Consider the following 24,208-nt stretch of genomic DNA (forward strand, 5'->3'; position numbering starts at 1 on the left):
ATAAAAGAAGAAGCGCCAGCGAACTCGAGAGTTTTTCAGTTATTCAGTCAGTGAGAAAGCCAGAGCAAGGAAGCCAGTCTTGTGTACCGGAGTTCGACTCGAGTGTGCGTCCGCAACTGCGTCAGCAGCCGAAGGCCTGAGTTCGAGTGCAGTGGACCGCAGTTGGAGGGACCCGAGTTCGAGTACAGTGAACTGTCTCTGAAGGTCTGTGGTTCGAGATACTGTGAACTCGAGTGACTGAGATAGAAGAACTGTGAACTGAGAACTGGTAGTTCTGATTTGTAAATAGTGCTTTGTAAATATTAGTTAAGATTAACAGTTCAATGTTGTGCGTAATAGTCCAAGTAAATTGTCATTGTCGTCGGTGGAGTGCTATAACGAATACTGTGTTGAGTGAAGATCCAATTGTTGACGAGAGCGTTTAAGGTGAATTGTAGAAAGGAATTATTGTTGGAAGAATAAAATCCTATTGTTGTGAGTTAAATAATGTCTCCCCCCCAAAAAAAGAAAATTAGTTAGGATGTTACGGGGTTTTTTCAACATACAAACTGAAAGTAAGCAAAGCATTGCTATTTTTCCAAGTATTAGAGTGAATAAAAGTAAGTATGAATATATGTTATAATCTATGTAAAAACTACAGTATAAAATCACAAAAAAATCTCCTGCAACAAACATTTTTCTTATCAGGACTTGAAAAGGAATGAAGTAATTGATGTTTAGATTGTCAAAATCAATAAATAAACAGTGTATAAAACAGTTTTCTACATATAAATTACACATAAAATACGTACAGGTAATTTACTCGCCCAACCCTGCTCTCAAGTCATATTTTGTTTTAATTGAGGGTAATATTTTTTTACCGAATTTTCTTTCATATGTTTTTGCTCCGAGGAAACTAAGCAACATTATCAGGTCGAAATTTCAAATAGATTTGTCACTTTAGGAAGCTCCGACAAAGTTGAGAGACAGTTACATGTTAATAGCCTGTGGGAAAATATCAGAGATAGTATCAACATTTGCAGCTGAGCAGAGCATAGGTTATTATGAAACTAAGAAAAAAGAAACCGTGCTTTGATGAGGTTTGTTCCATCGTAATAAAAAGAAGGAAACAGGCAAAATTGAAATTCTTACAGGATCCAGTTGAGGCGAATAGAGATAATTATTTCAATGACAGACGGGAAGCATGTCGTACACTTAAGAATAAAAAGAGAGATTACTTGAAGGAAAACTGAAGTAGGTAGAAACAAATAGTAAGAATAAAAATATTCGAGATTTGTATAAGGGTGTAAAGGAATTTAAGAACGGATATAAGGCAAGGATAAACGTGATCAAGGATGAGAATGGTGACTTGCTTGCAGACTCTCATTCAATCCTGAACAGATGGAAAAATTATTTCGGGCAATTACTAAATGTACATAGGCCAAATAGAAATGATCGGGACGAAATTGAAATACAATCTGCTGAGTCATTTATACCCGTGTCGGCCTGGATAGCGTAGTCGGTATAGCGCTGGCCTTCTGTGCTCGAGGTTGCGGGTTCGATCCCGGCCCAGGTCGATGGCATTTAAGTGTGCTTAAATGCAACAGGGTTATGTCAGTAGATGTACTAGCATGTAAAAAAATTCCTGCGGGACAAAATTCTAGCACACCGGCGACGCTGATATAACCTCGGCAGTTGCGAGCGTCATTAAATAATTTTTTTATGCCCGAAGTCGAAATTACGATAGAAAATCTGAAAAAGTACAAGTCTCCAGGATTCGATCAAATTCCAGCAGAATTAATACAAGAGAGTGGAAGCGCATTATCTAGTGAAATTTATAGCCTTGTACTTACTATTTGGGAAAAGGAAATTGTACCAGAACAGTGGAAATAGTCCATATCCATAATTGTACCTGTTTTTAAGAAGGGGAAAAAGATTAACTGTAGTTATTTTCGAGGAATATCATTTTTTTTGACGTCGTACAAAATTTTGTCCAATATTCTTTTGAGAAGATTAAAGTCTGGTTCACAATAAACCGACAACAAAAACTACAATGAGAACGAGAACGGAAATAATGTTAAAATAAATGTATTTAAATGTGATCATTCATAATAGTTAATTGTGAATGCTCACATTTAAATACATTCGTTTTAACAATATTTCCGTTTTCGTTTTCGTTGTACTTTCCGTTTCCGGTTTATTGTGAACCAGCCTTAACTTTATATGTAGATGAAATTATTTGGGAACAACAGTGTGGTTTAGGTATAATAGATCGACTATTGATCAGATTTTTGTATTCGATAGATATTGGAGAAAAATGGGAGTATGAGGGTACAGTACATCAGTTATTCATAGATTTCAGAAAGGCATATGACTCGGTTAAGAGAGACATTTTATATAATATTCTTATTGAATTTGGTATTCCCAAGAAACTAGTTCGACTAATTAAAATGTGTCTCAGTGAAACGTACAGCAGAATCCGTATAGGTCAGTTTCTGTCTGATGCTTTTCCAATTCACTGCGGATTAAAGCAAGGAGACGCACTATCACCTTTACGTTTTAACAATATCAATATTATTTAAACTTATAAACTATAATTTTAAAAAGATACATTGTAGGATATGCACCATTGAAATTTAACTGCAATAATAATGCGATAAATGGATTTAAAGCAAGAAAATCCATTAAAACCAAAATTAGCACTGTTATGTTGTATCACATGTTGATTTCAGTTCGGAAAAGGTACTCAAAATGGCCCCCATTTACTGCCAAAAATCATAACTCTGTCTTTGAAATTGTTTAATTTTTAACCAACGAGTTAGATACTATAGAGAGGCTGAAAACCTCTGATAAGCGCTCCCTGCGCAGGCCAACAGTACTATGAATCGTTTCCTAAAAAACATGGCGGTCTATAGTACCGCCAGCCTCCGCAAGGAGTGCTTATCGAAGATACACTGCAACGAGTTGGTACATGTATTATATTTTTCAGATACATCAATATTTAATTTAAATATTTCGCTATAGATTTTGTAAAAAGCTGATTTATAAATGAAAGAGTAATAATTAAGACTTTATAATTTCCAAAAATGTCTAATTCCCTCGGATTTAAATGAAATGTACCGTAAATCATAATATTTGTTGCTGGATAATTAACCCCTCTCAATACAGGTAGGCTACCATTGCCGCAGAGAATTATAAGATAAGACGGACTGAGCATAAGCGAAATATCTGTATTAATAAGTTTGTACCATCAAGAGTTTAGTATTTATTGTGTTTATAGGGCCTACTCCAGTTTTCTTTTCATTAATGCGTAGGGCTCTTCTTTTAACAAAGAGGAAAGTTAGCACTTGCATCACACACAACTTGTCATTATTGTTCAAAATAATGTAAGAACAGTTTTATTCTGCAAAAGCCTCTGCCTAGTTGCGAGACACGTGTGAGATCAATGTTTGTTTCAAATTATATTAGAGTACACGATGTCTCCATCACGCGAAGAGAAGTGTAGCTAGCTGTGGCTCCTGTTGTTTCTGATAACAATGTTAATCGAAAGTATCTTATCGTTTTAATAAATGTGGTGAGTTATGATCACGAGTAACTTTCTATTAGTGTCATTCTTTAATTATTATGTTGCATGCTAAGAGGTTATTTGTAGTTTTAATAATTGCAGTTTTCAAAAGTTCTCTGTGTTAATTCCAATTTCAAATGAATTTTTCTCAATAACTTAATTACTGGATATTTTTTTTTTTAAATTTTCGTCACTGCCTTTCCTATATTTTACTCCTATTAGTTACATACGTCGTCTCTCTTGAAATCACCTGATGAGCACTGAATTACATAATTTCATATTAGGTTAGATTAGCTGTAAGGTAATTAAATTTGTGACGAAGTAAAAAAATTATTTATTTTTCTTCTGCCGATTAAAGTCATCCGTCTTCAGGTGCTTTGCTTTGGTTGCATTGAGTATAGCTTGTCATTTAATATCTGGGCTATATTTAGTGAAACTAATAAAACATAGGCCTACAGCTGTTATAAAACGTAAAGTTTTGTGTGTATTTTACTTTTTACATATTAACATAATCTTAATATGCAACTCAATTCACAATAATACTAACTTCATCACAGTCATTTCCTACAACATCCGAGCCACGCCCCTTTGTTTTGACTAACCGAAACATGGCGGACCAATGTTCAATTGTCTTCAACTTTCTGAGATCTTTGGCCTCTCTATAGTATCTAACTCGTTTTTTTTAACCGTTGTTATTCAGTTGTTTCGTTGTTTCTATTAGCAACATTAAAATTTCCCTTTGTTTATTGCCATCAAAAGAGGTAATTTTTACAAGAGAATAGTTTATAAATGAAAGAAAAAAAGATTTTGTACCTGGAGAATCCAAAAATGGAGAAATAAGTACATGGTGCCATTTAAAAAAAAACAGACTCATTGGCACAGCCTTTATAAATGAAAATCGTAGTACTTCAAAATATGTTCAAAGTATTCCTTCTTTGACACCCAACAAATTTTGTATAAATAGTTTCTTAATAAAATTATAAATAGGAAATTTACAAGCATTGTTCCATACATTTTACTCACCCGTATTTCTGCCGCGTATTCTTGAAACACTCGTATCACTGGTTAGACAGTACGCTGCTGGTTTCATTTTTTTTTCTGGTGCTGTGATGACCGATGGGATGAGTAAGCTGAATTGGATCAGGGTCAGCATATTATGCTCCCACATGACCCAAGGGACCGACTAATCTGTTAGCCAATAGACTGGCCTCTCCTGGGCTAATGCAGCCAAAGAGGAGAGCTAATACCTGATTATAACACAGCAGAGTCCTGAGGCGGACTTTGAAAATGGAAAAAAAGAAGGAAGCAACATTTATGAGAGTAGCAGAATAAGAGAAGTACGTGGAGAGGAAGAGGAGGGGGGAGAAATTAAAGAATGGCAACAGTACACAGAATAAATTAAAAGAACATAAAAGAGAAGCGAAATAAAAAGAATGTTAGTTTATCATTTTATTTCGTTTAAGTGTTAAGGTAAAACATGCTGTAATTATTTATGATGTAAAAAAATTGTTTAAGCTTATAGAGTTTCGACGAGAGAACTTGCTAAAATAAAATACAAAATATTTGAATGCAAATTGCCGTCCATGCACGGAAAACTTCGAGAACATTCAGTTTATGAATTTCAATAGCAACTTATTCGTTAAACCAGCGTTTCTCAAACTATGGTCCGCGGACCACCTGTGGTCCTCGATGTCTACCCTGTGGTCCTTCAAAACAGACAGAAGAAAAAATAAAATTCAAACGAATTGCGTATCACACTATAGGCCTAGCTTAAAATCTCAGAGTTTGGAAATGACACATGGCAATCGAATTTCACTTTTTCTCCCAGTGCTGACATTTTATGAAATTTATTACCCTACCCGTCTATTGACTTCCCACTCTACTATTAGCAACAAAAGAGGGTTTTAAAGCGCTATATACTTGGTGTTTCTCGATATCTTTTCCCTGCACATCTGGCGCCGCGCTTGTAACCCAGCCAGGGACCACAACGAATTCATAACAGAAGACCAAAGTACCGAACCTTAATTCAATTTTAAAATAAAGTATACTGGTATTAAAATATGCTATGAAAATGATAAATTTACTTTCGAAGGGAACAAGTGTAAGGTGGTCCGCGGAACTGTTCTCCCGTATTTTCCCTTATCGTTTGTGGATTTTCTCCTAACATATTCACGCCATCCGCATAGATAAGCAGCTGATGTAAACCGTTCAATTCCAAACCCTCTCTGTTATCCTGGACTTTCCTAATGGCATACTCTAGAGCAGCGGTGGCGAAAATGCGACTCATGAGCACATTGTGGCTCGCAATGATACCTGTGCTTTCTACCTCCCACAACCCCCACCCTCTCACTCACTAGAGTCAGACTCCGTTTCATTTGTATTTGTCTCTGATCTGCGAGTGGCATATCGTCGCAATGTCTCTCTCGAATACATGTACATCTACAAAAACGAAAGTTTCAAGTAGGATGGGAGGAAGAATTTTTTTTTTTTTTGCTGCCAATACGAATGAGAATATTAAATGTATGATTTGTTCACAAGTAGGGAGAAAACGGTGGTACCGGTATAACATAAAACGGCATTATACTACATGTTACTGATGAAACATTGAAAGGTTGTGTTGTTATTATTATTATTATTATTATTATTATTATTATTATTATTACTACTATTATTATTATTATTATTATTATTATTATTATTATTATTATTATTATTATCTCTGTACATCGATCCTTTTTCAGCAGAAGTACGAATAATGCGGTTAGATCTTCAATTTAAACTCATAGATTTACAATGTGATGTTAAATGAAATCTAGATGTAAGGCCTTGACAAATGTTGAACTTTTAAAATCTTTGCCAAAAATAAATACCCGAAGCTTCGTTCTTTCGCTTTCTCTTTTGAAGCCATGTTCGCTACAACTTACGTTTTTGAAAAATTATTTTCAACAATGAAAATAGTAAAAACCAAATTTAGATCACGGCTGACAGACAAATACCTTCATGATCAACTACGACTGGCAGTAAGTGACATAATTCCTGATTTTGAAACTCTGTCGCAGAGACATTCTGAAGACAGTTAATTTTAGGTTGTGATAATGTGTCTTATGTTTCATTCTTCATTTCTTTCTTCGTTACAAGTACTAAACATTAGTTTGTAGCCTTGTACTGTACAAAATTATATTTAAGTGCTTGACGTAAGGAAAATGAAAATCCGTTAATAAGTCAGACAATTGCTTCACTTCCCCTTCGGGTGTCCGCCTACCTCCATAGGTGCTATGCACGTTGCAGGTTACATAGTGGCTCGGCGCACGATGACGTTTTCGACACCGCTGCTCTAGAGCAAAGTTAAAAAATAAAGGTGATAATGTATCTCCTTGCTTTAGCCCACAGTGAATGGAGAAATGTTATAGAAACAAAAACTGGTGGATCGCTGTGACGGACCAGGAATGATGGCAAGCCGAGGTACTTGTCTTCTCGTCGAGGAATTTCCAACTGTGGAACACCGCTCCTTTTAGTTTTAATTGAATCCTGAACGCAGCAGGTCGTCAGGTGTTTCACCCGGCCTGGCTTGGCTTGCTTGAGCGTTGTAATAACAATCCGTGTTATGATTCACGTTGGAAAGTGACGACGGCTGAAATAGAGAGTTGTCCAAGTTGCACAAGGTTGTGGTTCCAACATGGCGCTCGCCCGCAAGCCGGCACGAGGAAACTGGTTATCTAAATACGGAGAGGCGCTTGTTATGGCAGCTCCTAAAACAATGGACGGGTTAATTACGATTACTGCCAGCATCACGTGCCAACAACGATTGTTACGGTCACCGTATATGGCGGAAGTCTGTTTCCGGAAGTGCTTCCACATAACCACCCGTGACACACAAAACTTGTCGGGGTCATGACTTCGCAGATTTTGCTGATTAATACGTAGATAAAATTCATATTATACGTTGCTTGAAATTTCCGTAGTTACGCAGCTGTTATTTCACTTGTTTAGTTTTTAATGTGCAAATGTGAAAGTGAATAAATTTTGCATAGACTATGCTTTTATTCTGTCATGTCGAAGTAATTTACATTTCAATATCATTAAATTTGTTTGTCGGTCCGTAAGTACGTGATAAGTGAGATAATCATTAGAACGTGGCTTAGTGGTTAAAGCATCAGCACGTAGAGCTGAAAACCCGGGTTCAAATCCCGGCGCCGGAGAGAATTTTTCTCCGTTCCATCTCTCTTTCATCATGTGATGACGCAGAATATCTGCATGGAAATATCATATGTACTTCGGTACATCAAAAAAAAAAAAAAAAAAAAAAACAAACAAAAAAAAATATATATATATGATATGCGTAATAAATCACTTTGTGATTTAAGACGGCGCCCATACCGTCGGATCCCGGCCAATCAGTCACTCATCTGAGTGCACCTCAACACATGTATGGACTTCGGTCCTGCGTTCATAGACATCTATGACGTAGTGCAGAGGGCGGCCACTAGAGGGAACCCAAGAGATGGAGCTTAATCTGAGACGATTCTAAACGGCGTCGGGATTGTATCCGGCGTGGCTTAGTGGTTAAAGCATCAGCACGTAGAGCTGAAAACCCGGGTTCAAATCCCGGCGCCGGAGAGAATTTTTCTCCGTTCCATCTCTCTTTCATCATTAGAACAGTGGTATTCAATGTATGGTACTCGTACCCGGGTACGCGAGGTTGTCTCTAGACATACGAATCCCACTGACATCTATAATTAATCAGAGCAGATAATCCGCATGTTAACATGATGAGACAGATGTCGAACTCAAATCGTCGTGTGATTCCCTCTGCCTTTCTTTTCCCGAAGACTTTACAAAGCTACAATTCGAAATTTTCGAGAAGAATTGCGAGGTCATGAATATGAATCATGGAAGACCCTTTCAGGACGGGGAAAAGGTGTTGAGATGTATAGCGAAGTAACAGCCGCCAACAGTTGGATTGCAAACAAGAAAGGACTTTCGACTAGTGAATGGATATCTAGCCTGAAAATGACAGCAAATTTAGCAGCTGTTCGTTCTGTTCCCGGCAGATCTCTCGACGGTACCCGGTGCAGACATGGCTGCCCGGAGATTGAAACTCTAGCACACGTCTTGGGATTCTGTGAACAGGGATTGCTCTTGAGGAACTCTAGACATCATCTTGTAAGATCCAAAATTGCTGCTGCATTAAGAACTAAGGGCTGGATAGTAGAAGAAGAAATGTCCTGTCTAGCTGAAAATGGGTCAACGAGACGAGTAGATATTTTAGCGTACAATGCTGAACTAAACAGTGCATCATTGTGGACCCCACGATACGTTTTGAAGTAGGATGTCATCAGTCAGCTGAGGTTAACCTTGAGAAGAAGTTGATCTATGAGCCTACAGTCAACTATTTCAAGCTGAAATATGCCTTAATTCACGTTGAGGTATTCAGCTTGCTCATAGGTGCTCGAGGGACTATACCTGCTTTTTTCGAAGAATTTCGATGGAAATTTGTTCTGCCAACATCTTTGAGGGATGACATTGTGATAATTGTGTTAAAAAAATCCTGCCAAATCCTAATTAATCACATGGTGCCACATTAATAGTAACTGTAATGTTTCACGCCCTTTTCTTTGTTTCCCTTTTTTTTAAATTTAATACCTATGTTTACATATGTATAATAATTTTTTTGAGGATATACTGAGTCCGTAAGGGCTACCCTCAATGGGGGGGGCAGTTTAGTATTATTATTATTATTATTATTATTATTATTATTATTATTATTATTATTACAGTATGTAAAAATTATGACATTTATTTTATTAGTTTTTATTTATTTATTTATTTATTATTGCTAGTAAGTTTGAAATGAATACAAATTAATAAATACATTGAAAGATAAACTAGCCCACTCCTCAATGAGTAAGACTCGTGCTCAGGAGGGGATTCCAATACAGACAAAAATAAAATTAAAATTGAGAGTGAATACTGATTAAATAGTGTTTAATATGCTTAAATCCAAACTATAAATCCAATACAAATTTTAAAATTTTTTTATTAATTTGGAGAGGATTCGTGGTTGAAATATTATTGGAATAAAATTTGTTTAATAATCTGGGACCTTGACTCATGCTATGATAAAAAGCTGCATTGGTTTTACATTTTGGTTCAGACAAACGCAGAGAATTCATATCTTTAGTTCTATATTTATGTATATACCTTTCAAAGTTATTAAAATTTCTATGGAAATATTTTAATAAAATAAAATAATACATTTGTTTAATGTTGAAAACTTTGAAATGTTTAAACAACAATTAAGTTGTGTAATCTTTCTGCTTTTTTAAACAAATTTTTAATACTTTTTTCTTTAGTAAAATTAACGGATAAAGGTTGGATTTATAAGTTCCACCCCTACCTATAATACCATACATAAATATAGATTGAAATAATGCTAAATAAATTATACGCAAACAGTTAATTGACAAAATATTTCTTAGAATAACAAAGTAACATACGTAATTTATTACAAATGTAATGAATATGATTATTCCATTTTAAATCATTATCAATAATTATACCTAAGTATTTAACCACATTAACTTCATTAATAAATGAACAATTGCAATTTAAATCGGAACAATCAATTATGCATTTTAATTTGTAATATAGATGAAATTGGTTTATTACCTTTATTATTTAAAGAAAATGGGATAGCTATTGTTTTATGTCTATTAATTACAAGTGAATTTAAATCGAACCATTTTTTTTATTAATTTTAAGCCGCAATTTGCATTATAATAAGCCTCAGTCCACGTTTTTCCACTAAAAAGTAAAACAGTATCATCAGCATACGAATATAAATCATATATAATTGTTGATAAATAATATTGCAGTTTTCATATTTTCTTTTACATCGCCACGGTGGTCTAGTGGCTACAGCGCTAGACTTATAATTCTGTGGACCCAGGTTCGATCCCCGGTGTACCCCCGATTTATAACTTGTGTTGGGCAAACCCGTGGTCCAGATGGGTTTTCTCCGGGAGCTCCGGTTTCTCTGCGGCATCCCAACAAATCTCCATTATCACCTTATCTCATCACGTCCACACCTATGGAGTAACGGTTAGCGCGCCTGGCCGCGAAACCAGGTGGCCCGGGTTCGTTTCCCGGTCGGGGCAAGTTACCTGGCTGAGGTTTTTTCCGGGGTTTTTCCTCAACCCAATATGACCAGATGCTGGGTAACTTTCGATGCTGGACCTCGGACTCATTTCACCGGCATTATCACCTTCATCTCATTCAGACGCTATATAACCTAAGATGTTTATAAAACGCCGTAAAATAACCTACTAAAATAAATAAAAATATCTCATCAGGGTGTAGCGTGGACCAGCCACCTATGACGCACCCTAGGCAACGAATCTGTCGGTAAATTGGAAGAGAAGGCCTTATGGTCTTAACTCTGCCAGCGAAAATAAATCATTCTATTCTATTCTATTTTACATAACTGCCTTCACATGGTTGAATGACATAAGTCAAGTGCCTTCCATTGGTTAATACACACACACACACACACACACACACACACACACACACACACACACACACACACATTCTTTTACAATATCGACTTCCTTGTTTCAATAACATTTTACATAATATTATATTCGAAGCATTTTGTATATATACAAGCATAACATTCTGACAAATGGCAGGTCTTACACTTGAAACCCAGCATTCTCCAATTTTTCCTATTTTCTGCCTTACTCTTAGTCTCAGCATAATATGATCCATGTATCTTAATCTTAATGTCGTCTATCATGTGATATCTTCTTCTGCCCCGAACTCTTCTCTCTTCATCCGAGTGCATCCTTCAGTAGGCAGTTTCTTCTTAACCATTTCCTTTTGCTCTTCCTGATCAGTTTCAGCATTATTCTTTCTTCACCCACTCTTTCCAACAGTTTCATTTCTTATTCTGTCTGTCCACTTCACACGTTCCATTCTTCTCCATATCCACATTTCAAATGCTTCTAGTCCCTTCTCTGCACTTCGTCGTAATGTCCATGTTTCTGCTCCATACAATGCCACACTCCACACAAAGCACTTCACTAATATCTTCCTTGGTTTCTTTTCCAGAAGTCCGCAGAAGATGCTCCTTTTCCTATTAAAATTTTCCTTTGCCCATTGCTATCCTGCTATTGACTTCCTGGCAGCAGCTCATGTCGCATCCCAAGTATTTGAAGCTGTCCACTTGCTCTACTGCCTCATCGTAAACAGCCATAATTGGTTCCACAATTCTTGGGGTGTGGGGTAGTTGGAACAAAAGGTACGTAGTAAACAAACAATAACTTTCACTTGATGGCACCATCATACACCCGTTGGCCGCTACTCAACACATAACAAGTGAACTGAGGGTGTGTCAATCAGGTTTCTCTACATAGGCCTACTGTTTTCCTTAAAAGGGCATTTTGTAGTCTTTGTATGGGGTGAGAACTAGATGGTAGCCGTCTCATTGCCATGCATTGACATACCTTCGGTACATAAAATGCATTTATATTTTAAACAGTACTTACTTACTAAGTTACTGGCTTTTAAGGAACCGGAGGTTCATTGCCGCCCTCACATAAGCCCGCCATTGGTCCCTATCCTGAGCAAGATTAATCCAGTCCCTACCATCATATCCCATCGCCCTGAAATCCAATTTAAAATTATCTTTCCACCTACGTCTCGGCCTCTCTAAAGATCTTTTTCCCTCCGGCCTCTCAACTAACACTCTATATGCATTTCTGGATTCGCCCATACGTGCTACATGCCCTGCCCATCTCAAACGTCTGGATTTAATGTTCCTAATTATGTCAGGTGAAGAATACAATGCATGCAGTTCTGTGTTGTGTAACTTTCTCCATTCTCCTGTAACTTCATCCCTCTCAGCCCCAAATATTTTCCTAAGCACCTTATTCTCAAACACCCTTAACTTATGTCCCTCTCTCAAAGTGAGAGTCCAAGTTTCACAACCATAAAGAACAACCGGTAATATAACTGTTTTATAAATTCTAACTTTCAGATTTTTTGACAGCAGACTGGATGATAAAAGCTTCCCAACCGGATAATAACAGGCATTTCCCATATTTATTCTGTGTTTAATTTGTCTCCCAAGTATCATTTATATTTGTTACTGTTGCTCCAAGATATTTGAACTTCTCCACCTCTTCAAAAGATAAATTTCCAATTTTTATATTTCCATTTCGTACAATATTCTCGTCACGAGACATAATCACATACTTTGTCTTTTCGGGATTTACTTCCAAACCTATCTCTTTACTTGCTTCCAGTAAAATTCCCGTGTTTTCCCTAATCGTTTGTGAATTTTCTCCTAATAATTTAAACAGTACTTAAAAAAAAAAGAGAATGTTATTGTCCATTCATTCATTCATTCATTCATTCATTCATTCATTCATTCATTCATTCATTCATTCATTCATTCATCCATCCATCCAAGGGCAGGTCCTAGGTATGAATTTTTACTTCACTATTTCGGTTAAGTGAAGTTGGGTTAATCGGGGTTTTACTGTAGTAAAGTGACATTACTAAAGACTAACATACGTATTTGTGAAAATTTATTTACATGCTGAACTTTCAAGAGTACAAAATCTTATAAATAAATGGTCATGTTTTACTCTTTGGGATATAATGAGTACCTTTTTGTGCAAGCCAAAAACGGAAATTTGTATTTCGTATAATGAGAGGTCGGTGGTAGATCAGTGAGTGGTTGCGTACGCGCTTCCTGGCTAGGCGACTAGTATTCGATTCTGGATGTGGTTTATGAGGCAATTTATCTTCATACTACGGGACTGGAGCCCCGGTGTAGCTCTGTCGGTAAGGCTCTTGTATGCCGATCCGGAGTTGCGATCGGGCGAGGGTTTCAATTCCCGGTTGGGTTGATCATCTGATTGGGTTTTTTTGTGGTTTTCCCCAACCGTAAGGCAAATGCCAGGTAATCTATGGCGAATCCTCGGCCTCATCTCGCCAAATACTATCTCACTATCACCAATCCCATCGACTCTAAATAATCTCGTAGTTGATACAGCGTCTTTAAATAACCAAGTAAAAAAAAACTACGGGACCGGATGTGACTCTCTTATCTTGTGATAGTCCCATGTCTCGTCGGTCGTTCTGCGTCGTGCTAACCACTTATGCAGGAATACGTTGTGTAAATATCTAAGGTTCGGGGAACACGTTACTGCGGGGGGAACACGTTACTGACACAGCGGGAAAGGCATGGAGGGCGTTGCACTTTGTGATGAGGGTACTAAGAAAAGGATCTGATAAATCCAAAGAGATTGCATATAAATCACTAGTTCGTCCAATAATGGAATATGGTGCTGCATGTTGGGATCCTTACAGATTAGAACATATTAAGACACTGGAAAAGATTCAAAAACAGGCTCTCAAGTGTTGTTGTAATAATTCACCATTAAAATGGGACACACTCACGGACCGGAGAACGCGAATTCGATTATGCGCAATGTTCAAAACATACAGAGGTGAGCCTGCCTGGAAAGAAATAAAAAATAGGTTGCAGCCGTCAAATTACTCTTCAAGGAACGACCACTCATATAAATTGAGGGAAAGAAGACAGAGGACGGACACTGGAAAGTTTTCTTTTCTCAATCGTACTATCAGGGACTGGAATGCTTTACCTGCAGACTTACTAAAGGCTTTACCAATAACCAAAAATGTATTTAAAAATAGGCTTAAGGACTTTACTAATAGACGTTAATATATTATACACACTACTTAAAGGGTGTAATTGATATCTTGTTATTTGAAGTGTTCTATCAGTGAGGAAGTGTGTTGTGTCAGTGAAGTGTGTACTGTCAGTGAAGTCTATTATGTAAGTGAAGTGTGTTGGTGTCAGTGAAGTGTGTGATGTATTTGAACAGTGAAATGTTTAGAAGTGTTAGTGAAATCAGGTAGAATCAGTGCAGTGAGTTAGTTGACAGCGAAATAAGTGTAGTGCCGAAAGGTACCTGTGCAGGTATGAACCTATCACACTCGTGGGTCTTAGTTCGAACTTAGGGTTAAGATACAAATTAGATTTACTTTAAATGTTATTTTAAGTGACCATGCTTCATTTAATTTAGGATGCTCCTTGTTATTATTATTATTATATTATTATTATTATTAATATTATTATTATTATTAATATTATTATTATTACTACTATTATTATTATTAGTTATTGTTTTTTATTAGTTGTGTTTATTATTAATTGTCATTATTGAGTGTAATTAGTTACCACTGCCACCGGGTATATACCCATTTGCAGTGTGAATAAATACATACATACACACACAAAGGAAAATACATCCCGATGAAAAGGGCAGAGATGGATACAGAAAGAAAAATGAGAAGCAATTGATGTTCAGGCGCTACGGTAGTGAGATAAATTCTAACGCCTTTTACTGTGAATTGAACTCTTGAACACTTGAGTTCTACCACTAAGCCACAGCGGGGATATAGGCCAGACTGAATTATGGGCGGACTGTGAAGGACCGGCAAATGGGGCACACGCGGAAAGTCTGGAGTGCTCTTCACTCTTCTGACAGATCGAGCGGGCTAACGAGACACAAGAGAGCCTTTGAGGTCAAACTGAGAGTGACCTTGCAGTGCTCGGGTTGCCCTAGAACTATAATTTTAAGCAGTTTTAAGAAATATATCGCATATCGGCGTCACAGTCTTCGACATTCAATTTCGTAATTTGTTCGATTTCCTCTTAGTTTTAAGAATACGAAATGTGTGTGTATCTAATGCTACCCACTTCACTTCACTCGCCTGATTCGGGTTCCGCACATTGGGATAGATGGCAGCACTGTGACCCATTTTCTATTTGTACACCACTTCGGCGAGTCACGCTGTACATAATATGTATCTGTGAAGAGTTATGTCGTGTACTAGGGTGAGTGTATGTGTAAGCGTTCGTGTAAGTGTAGTGTAGGGAATGGGTGAAGATGATGATGGTGAGGAAGGGAGAAGGGGAAACCAGCGAATAGGGATTATAAAGAATGGACACTGAGCGAATTTTCCTGTGTTTTGTTTCTCTATGCGCCAGCGTTTAGTTCTACTTTCAAGCTCTAGAGGTTAGTGTAATCGAGCATAGGCTAGATAATAATTGAGAATAGAGTTGAGACACAGGATCCAAACATCGCCTACCTTATTGCATAATCCAGTAACGCTTTGCTTCAAATAAATTAAAGTTAACAGCTTTTCCTTATTTCTCAGTGACGAACTAGTTCTAATAATATTTTTTTTATATTTCAGATATAATAAATTATATTATAAAATAATATAATACATTATAAAATTAAGTATCAAATTCGTTTAATATTTATATATAATATAATATAGCTATATGGTTTTACTTCTCATAAGAATTTTGTTTTTCCATTTTCAGTGCTATCAAGTCATTACATATTTTAATTGTTGTTGGGGTCAACGTCCCAACTCTCATTATTGTAAATTTTATTAGTAACAACAATGTAATTTATTCGTCACAACAATAATTCCTTTCTACAATTCACCTTAAACGCTCTCGTCAACAATTGGATCTTCACTCAACACAGTATTCGTTATAGCACTCCACTGACGACAATGACAATTTACTTGGACTAGTACGAACAACAATGAACTGTTAATCTTAACTAATATTTACAAAGCACTATTTACAAATCAGAACTATCAGTTCTCAGTTCACAGTTCTTCTAGCTCAGTCACTCGCGTTCACAGTATCTCGAACCACAGACCTTCAGAGACAGTTCACTGTACTCGAACTCAGGTCCCTCCAACTGCGGTCCACTGCACTCGAACTCAGGTCCCTCCAACTGCGGTCCACTGCACTCGAACTCAGGCCTTCGGATGCTGATACAGTTGCGGACGCACACTCGAGTCGATCTCCGGTACACAAGACTGGCTTGCTTGCTCTGGCTTTCTCACTGACTGGCTGACTAATCAACTGAAAACTGCTGTCGTTCCTTCGCGACTGTAATTTATAACCACAGCGACGTAGCCTCGAAAGTTCCACGCGTCTCTAGAGATGGCACTCCAGAAAAATCCAGAGCCCTCTCCTCTCTACCAGCACCAGATGCGCGCGCACTCTCTCTCCACTCTCTCGCCGCGTTGACCCTTTCCCCTCTCCGCCGCGCGCCATCCCAAAGTGCTCCGCGCGATCTTCTCTATTGCGGGACGCTGGTCGTGAGTTCGAATCTCACGTCGCTGTCACATTATAAAGGAACTCTAGAGTCTAGACATTGCAGTTAATGACGGATTTATTATTTTATGGATCCAATTTATTTTATTTGAGTACATAATGCACCTAGATGTATTAATTATATGTGTTATATTTCCGCTGTGTCGACTGCTAGCTAGTGTGATGTCAGCGCCAACTCTAGGGAGAAAGCAGAATCTCACGCTGTAGCTGGCTTGAAGGTCATTGAAATCAGTCCGGCTACATCAAAGGTACCGACGCGAAGTGTCCATTCTTTATAATCCCTATTCGCTGGGGAAACCCTTTGCCGGCATGTAGCCTACTCCTTTTGAATAGCACCAAGGAGGCCAAGCCAAGCACGAAAAGTTGAGTAACCTAATGCGTCACAGAGGGACATTGGTGGCTGTGCATTTGCTCCTTCCCGCTCTGGTTTTTCTTCCGACTTCCTTCTACCGTCACTGGATACACGATAGCCACATCTTCCTGTCACACACTATGTTAATGGTCTTCAATGAAATTACGTCCAAACCGCAAATGTTACGCAATAAACTAACAAAGGACGCAATTATTGGTACTTGCTCTACTAAATCCCCCAACATCACCTCTCCAATGTGCTGGCCTTCTATGCCCAAGGTTGCGGGTTCGATCCCGGGCCAGGTCGATGTCATTTAAGTGTGCTTAAATGCGACAGGCTCATGTCAGTAGATTTAGTAGCATGTAAAAGAACTCCTGCGGGACAAAATTCCGGCACATCCGGCGACGTTGATATAACCTTTGCAGTTGCGAGCGCCGTTAAATAAAACATAACATTTAACATTTAACCCGTCTGGCTGCGAAACCAGGTGGCCCGGGTCGATTCCCGGTCGGGACAAGTTACCTGGTTGAGGTTTTTTCCGGGGTTTTCCCTCAACCCAATGTGAGCAAATGCTGGGTAACTTTCGGTGTTGGACCCCGGAATCATTTCACCGGCATTATCACCTTCATCTCATTCAGACGCTAAATAACCTAAGATGTTGATAAAGCGTCGAAAAATAACCTACTAAAAATAAATAAATAAATAAACATTTAACCTCTCCAATTTATCCCGTTTTCCTGGAATACGCATTCCAAAATTGAACTAAAAATGCTACTTTTCTCAAAACTCGTTTGCAAAAGACCACAATAATATTTATTTTTTATTTTATTGGGTTATTTTACGACGCTGTATCAACATCTAGGTTATTTAGCGTCTGAATGAAATGAAGGTGATAATGCCGGTGAAATGAGTCCGTGGTCCAGCACCGAAAGTTACCCAGCATTTGCTCGTATTGGGTTGAGGGAAAACCCCGGATAAAACCTCAACCTGGTATCTTGCCCCGACCGGGATTCGAACCCGGGCCACCTGGTTTTGCGGCCAGACGCGCTGACCGTTACTCCACAGGTGTGGACCACAATAATATTACATTTTTTTTGTTTAATCCACTTCATCCCCTTTCATCCTGTGTAAGCATTCCTTTTTCTTGATCACTAATTTCATCCTAATAAGTATTCCTTCCATAGTACGCGCACCACAGGTTGTTAATATTCATAGTACCGGTACTGAAGGGATGTATTGTAGCCTATATAAACCATTGTACCAGTTCGGGCGTTCTCTCATGATTTCCCTTGGGCGACCTGTGCAGTCAGAGATGAGTGCAGTTATTGCTATGACAACATAAAAGTCTTAATGGAGCAGAGATGTGAACTCAAACCTTTCTATGCAGCTGGATGGAGTCGGGTTACATAGTTAAAACTCATCTTTTGAAGTAGACAAAACATGAAGCGTATCTCGTTGCTAAGTACTACACTTTTCACAGTCGGTAGTTCACGACTCTTTGTTGCTTACTTTTCTATCAAATTATAATGAACAGAGCAGCTGAGGTGACAAATACATTCTCATATTTTTCTGCAATACATAAAGAACTTACGTTGACGGTATTTCATGTTAGTAAATTAAAAGTTATACCTATTACAAGCTATGTAGGCCACAGTTTAGCGGAAGGTTAAGGGTCCCACCTTTGCAGGTAATAGGCATTAGTAGCAGTAGTGATGTCAGTCCTGTACTCATTTCTGCTAGACGCTTGAGTGAATCCTAGGCTCATATTTATTTATTAGTTCGTTCTGTTTTATTTATCTATTTATTTACTTATTAATTAATTATTTATATATTTACTTGATATACAAGTATATTTATTTCTATATTTATTTCTTTGCTTATTTATTTATTTATTTATTTATTTATTCAGCCACTCATTCACTCACACATTTACTCATTTACTTATTTATTCATTCGATGATTTATTTATTCATTTACTCCTATATTTATTTATTTACACATTTACTCACTGATTCATTAATTCTGTACTTTATTAATTTATTTTTTACTCATTCATTCATTCAGTCACTAATTTATTTATTTATTTATTCATTTATTTTTTGCCCATTTATTCATTTATTACTGATATTAATGCGCTAGCCAACAGGGATTAGTCAATATAGGTCAGCACAAGGATTACCACGAATATTACTCTTTTATGTTTCACCAGTAAAACAGTACGAAAAAAGACGTCTTTCAACTAATCATGGCTGCTTATCGCACAATTTTATCGCTTCCCCAGCATTTGTTTTATTTTATCACTTATCTAGCATTTGTTTGTTTTTATCATACCCTAGCATTTGTTCTTCGTTTGCTAGCATTTCAAACCGCAAATTCTTTACGGTACTGTAAAACATGCTTTGCGATGGTCATTTGTTTCCTTCATAGATAGTCGACTGAAAATGGCGGCTCCGTTCAAACATTTTAGTGAAAGTGACATTAGTGAAATAGAATATTAGTAAGTCAATTAATATCTATTTTATTGTATTAGAGTATTATATTTCATCTTCTAATCTTTATATACTTTGTTCTGTTTTAGCACCTCCCTACCATTTGTTTCTTTGTTTGCCAACATTTCAAACTGCAAATTCTTTACGGTAATATAAAACATGCTTTGCGATCGTCATTTCTTTACAGCATAGACAATCAACTGGAATTGGTGGCTCCATTCAAGCGTTTTGGTGAAGCTAACGTCAATTAATATTTTATTGTATTAGAGTACTTTGTGTCTTCTAATCTTTGTATACTTTCTTCTAATCGTGTAATAGTCAATTACACTCGAGTTTTGATTTTCTCTAGATAAATCAAAACCTCTAGTGAGATTACTACTGATAATACAACAATATTGGTGACAAAAATAATATTAATATTCTAAAATTTATTATGCAAATTTTAAATTTATAAAATAAATGCATCAAATTTATTGCTACAGAAGTTGAGGGTTCAAGAACGTCACTTCAACTTTACTTCGTCGTCACTTCCTCAAGTCAGAAGTTAGACAGTACATATTTTTCCCTTGACTAAGTCAAATGTCGGTAAAAAGCAAGTGAACTTGGTATTAGACGTCATCATATAATGATGCAGTGCTTCCAGCCCGCAGGTGCTCCATGAGAAAGTACGGAAACCATTCATTGCTGGCTACAATTTAGTTTCAAAACTGTTACTTTCAAAAAGGTCCATTGAAGTGGAAGGAACCGCAGATGAAGGTGTAGGCACAGTCTAGTATATACAGTCACGAAGCTCAGTACGTAGAGAATATGCATCCATAGATAGTTGCTAACCACTAGGATCGCTACTATCGCCTCATCACAGACAATGCGAAATTGTACCGGCACAGTATATTGTTCCTAGTACCCTCACAACTCAAGCTTCGTGACTGTATATACCAGATTGTGGTGTAGGCCTATCTCATAGATTTTACTCACAAATATAAAGACGTTGTGGAAAATAAGAAGTGAGACGTTGTTTAGGTCCCAGAAAAGAAGAAGAAAAGGCGAGAAATTTCGAGCACAAAAAATACACGAAAAAGTGGCCCTAATACTGAATTAGAATCTTAACCTTATATTCAAAGATAAACCACACATGTTTGGGCCAATTATACAGTGTTCATAGATTTGATAGGAAACGTAAAAAATTATATATTACAGTTATATGAACACTAATAAATATAATATAAATATTAAAAAATTAGTAAAAGTCAGACATGTTTCGGAGATGCTTCTCTATCCTCAGTGACTTTACGACGACGGCTGGTTCAGTAGATGGAACCGCGTTGTTGCTTGGCTTAAAGGAGTCTCCTGGAGAAACGTCTCCGAAACATGTCTGACTTTTACTAATTTGTAAATAATTATATTATATTTATTAGTGTTCATATAACTGTAATATATAATTTTTTATGTTTCCTATCTTAACCTTATGTTGAATAAAGTATAAGCAATTTTTATTCCAAATAATAATAAAAGAGTAATGAGGAATTAAAAATATACTTCATAGCTACGTAACGTCTGTTGAAGAAGGTCACGTCAACTTCACTTTCACTTCGATCCGACTTTAGTAAGTAGAAAACTCAGAATTTCTATTCAGAAACACAACTTAACTTACACTTTACTTACACTTTACACTTTACTTTAGTCGTATCTTAGTGAAAAGTTAGTAAGATTGAAGATACGCCAAGATCAACGTTATACCTCACTAAAGCGATATAATTTGCCTTGACAGTAAATAATGAGGCATTTTTTACTACGATAAAGTTAAGTTTAAAAGCTGAAATGGATTAGAAGATAGAAATTTCCAAAAATTCACGGATTATGCGTTCTGTGTCATATTATATGCTTCTTTATTCTCAAGTAAAGCTCATGTAATCATAACCTAAATCTTAACTCCAGTTTTACTAATTTATTCTGAAATTATGTAGCTATAAAGTGTATTTTAAAGTTCACATCAGTCCATAGATTTTAATGTCGTCTATCATCTGATGCCTGCTTCTGTCACGAACTTTTCTCCCGCTCACTATTCCTATAATTGAGCATCTGACATTCTAAATGTGCTAAGTGCCAAAAACAACTTTCGAATGTTAGATCTTCAATTAGCCTCTTGTACTGATGTGGTTACCACATGATAACATGTGACTGAAATTGAGGTTCAGGGGTTTAAACCTGAACGACAGCTATGGATTTTAAGATAGATGAAAACTCTTTGCAAGGCTCTTCCATAAGTAAAGTAAATCTAGAGTCCCGTGACGTAGAATTTTTAATCGATTGTTTAACGACATTATATCAAATATCATGTTATTCAGCGTCGATGTAATTAGTGATATCGAGATGATTTTAGACGAGATCATGTCGAGAATGCGCCATGTGTTTACCTAAAATTTGCCTTACTTACTTATGGCTTTTAAGGAACATGCAGGTTCATTGCCGCCCTCACATAAGCCCGCAATCGGTCCCTATCCTGAGCAAGATTAATCCAATCTCTACAATCATATCCCAACTCTCTCAAATCCATTTTAATATTATCCTCCCATCTACGTCTCGGCCTCTCCAAAGGTCTTTTCCCTCCGGCCTCCCAAGTAACACTATATACATTTCTGGATTCGCCCATAAATGCTACATGTCATGTCCATCTCAAACGTCTGGATTTAATGTTCCTAATTATGTCAGGTGAAGAATACAATGCGTGCAGTTCTGTGGTGTGTAACTTTCTCCATTCTCCTGTAACCAGGGCCGGAAGGTATGGTGCCGCCCCTAGGCAGTGCTAGAATTTGCCGCCCTCACTACCTCACAAACACTTTATGAGCAGCTATTATACAGGTCATGTTTAATTTAAATTAGTTTTGAATGAAATGTTACAATTCAGAAAACAATAAATTACAGGAATCAAAATACATACATCTTACTTGTGAATTATAAAGATTTCCTTCGTACTTTCTTCACAGAGAAAGCATTGATGATGTTATCAAAGTCGATCTGATGAAGCACATCAGACTCGATGCAAGGAAATATATTCAAGCTCATTCACTGTTGAAACATAATTGATTTGTGAAAGCCAGGCTGTGGTTTTATTTTAAGCATTGGTTTTGTTCGTTGTATAATTATTACGAGTTACGAAGTAAATTGAAAAATAAACTCCAATTCTTTGCGGAATAAACCTTTCACATCGAATTATATAGCGCACATTCTGGAAAGTGATTGAATAGTATTGTTGACGATATATTATATTGGAAATGTAACTGAGAGTTGTGATTACTATTCATAGCGATAATATAATGAAAACACATCCAATTTTATTTTCACCAATGCACTCTTGTTTATACAAGCAGTTAAATTTAAGCATTTGATAATATAATAACGTGATACCTGCCTTACAATATAACTATACTGCACACTTTCCTTTTACTCTCGTCACGACAACGACAATGCGATAAGAAAACCATATCCGGCTTCCACAAGGTGTTCAAGAACTTACTTAAGAAAAGATTTACAAACAAGTGTTTTAAAAACGTATTTCACTGTAAAATGAAAATAAAAAAGAAGAAAATAGAGAGAAAAAATGCCGCCCCCGTTGGAAATTGGATCCCTAAACAACTGCCTAGGTTGCGTAGGCCTAATAATTCCTGACAAATTAAAATTAATTCTTGTACGAACACTCGTGATGCCACACTTCGACTACTGCGATATTATATTAAGTAACCTAAATGCAAATTTGAGCAGCAGGCTACAACGTGTGCATAATGCGTGCGTCCGTTATATTTGCAATATTCGTAAGTATGATAATGTTTCCCCGTCTTTTCAAAATCTGTCTTGGCTAAGACTAAGTGACCGACGAGCCCTGCATTCTCTTATTCTCTTATTTCAAATTCTGCGCACCGCTATTCCAGTCTATTTGGCCTCTCGTTTTCAAAATTTATCCGCATATCATCAGTTAAGTACCAGGTCTCATATAACAATTTACTCATTATGCCCTATCACAAGGCATCTTTATATTCTTCATCTTATACAGTTTCAGTTGCTACAAATTGGAACTCGCTTCCGAGTGATGCAAGGGGTTGTTGGACAATAACTTTATTTAGGTCAAAATTACATAAATTTCTGCTTAACAGATTAATTATTGATTAATATTTGTTACTTATAATGAAACTAACATCTGTCCATTCTTATCATTATCATTAATTTTTCTAAATAGATTACAAAACCTCTAATGGCAAAATTTCATTACATAAATATGAGAATATTAATATTAATATTATTAATTAATTAATTAATTAATTAATGTTCTCATTATAGAAATATATTTTAGAATTATATTTTTTCTCATCGTAACATAGTTCTAGTACACTTATATTAAATTAATTTTCATAATTTTACTAGCTATCTCAAATTAATTGTAATTGATTGAATTAAATTAACTCATAAATTATTACTTTATCTTATAGGTTTATCTAAATTTAAATATGTACTAGACGTTAAAATTTAATTGAAAAATGTTACTGGAGAATCTTTTAAGTGTAGTGTAAATATTCGTAATTTAAATA

At 36.6% G+C, this 24,208-nt stretch overlaps 1 protein-coding gene and 1 non-coding gene across 2 annotated transcripts in view; both read left to right on the top strand.

Annotated features, from left to right (window-relative positions):
* LOC138695915 (protein FAM110B-like) overlaps positions 1 to 24,208 on the top strand; it is a 760,258-nt gene that overhangs the window by 102,619 nt on the left and 633,431 nt on the right. The window lies entirely within an intron of this gene.
* Positions 8,090 to 8,161, top strand: TRNAY-GUA (transfer RNA tyrosine (anticodon GUA)). The gene has a single exon. It is a non-coding gene; the product is annotated as a tRNA-Tyr (tRNA).

Source organism: Periplaneta americana, chromosome 3 (assembly GCF_040183065.1).
Source record: "Periplaneta americana isolate PAMFEO1 chromosome 3, P.americana_PAMFEO1_priV1, whole genome shotgun sequence".
Lineage (NCBI taxonomy): Eukaryota > Metazoa > Arthropoda > Insecta > Blattodea > Blattidae > Periplaneta > Periplaneta americana.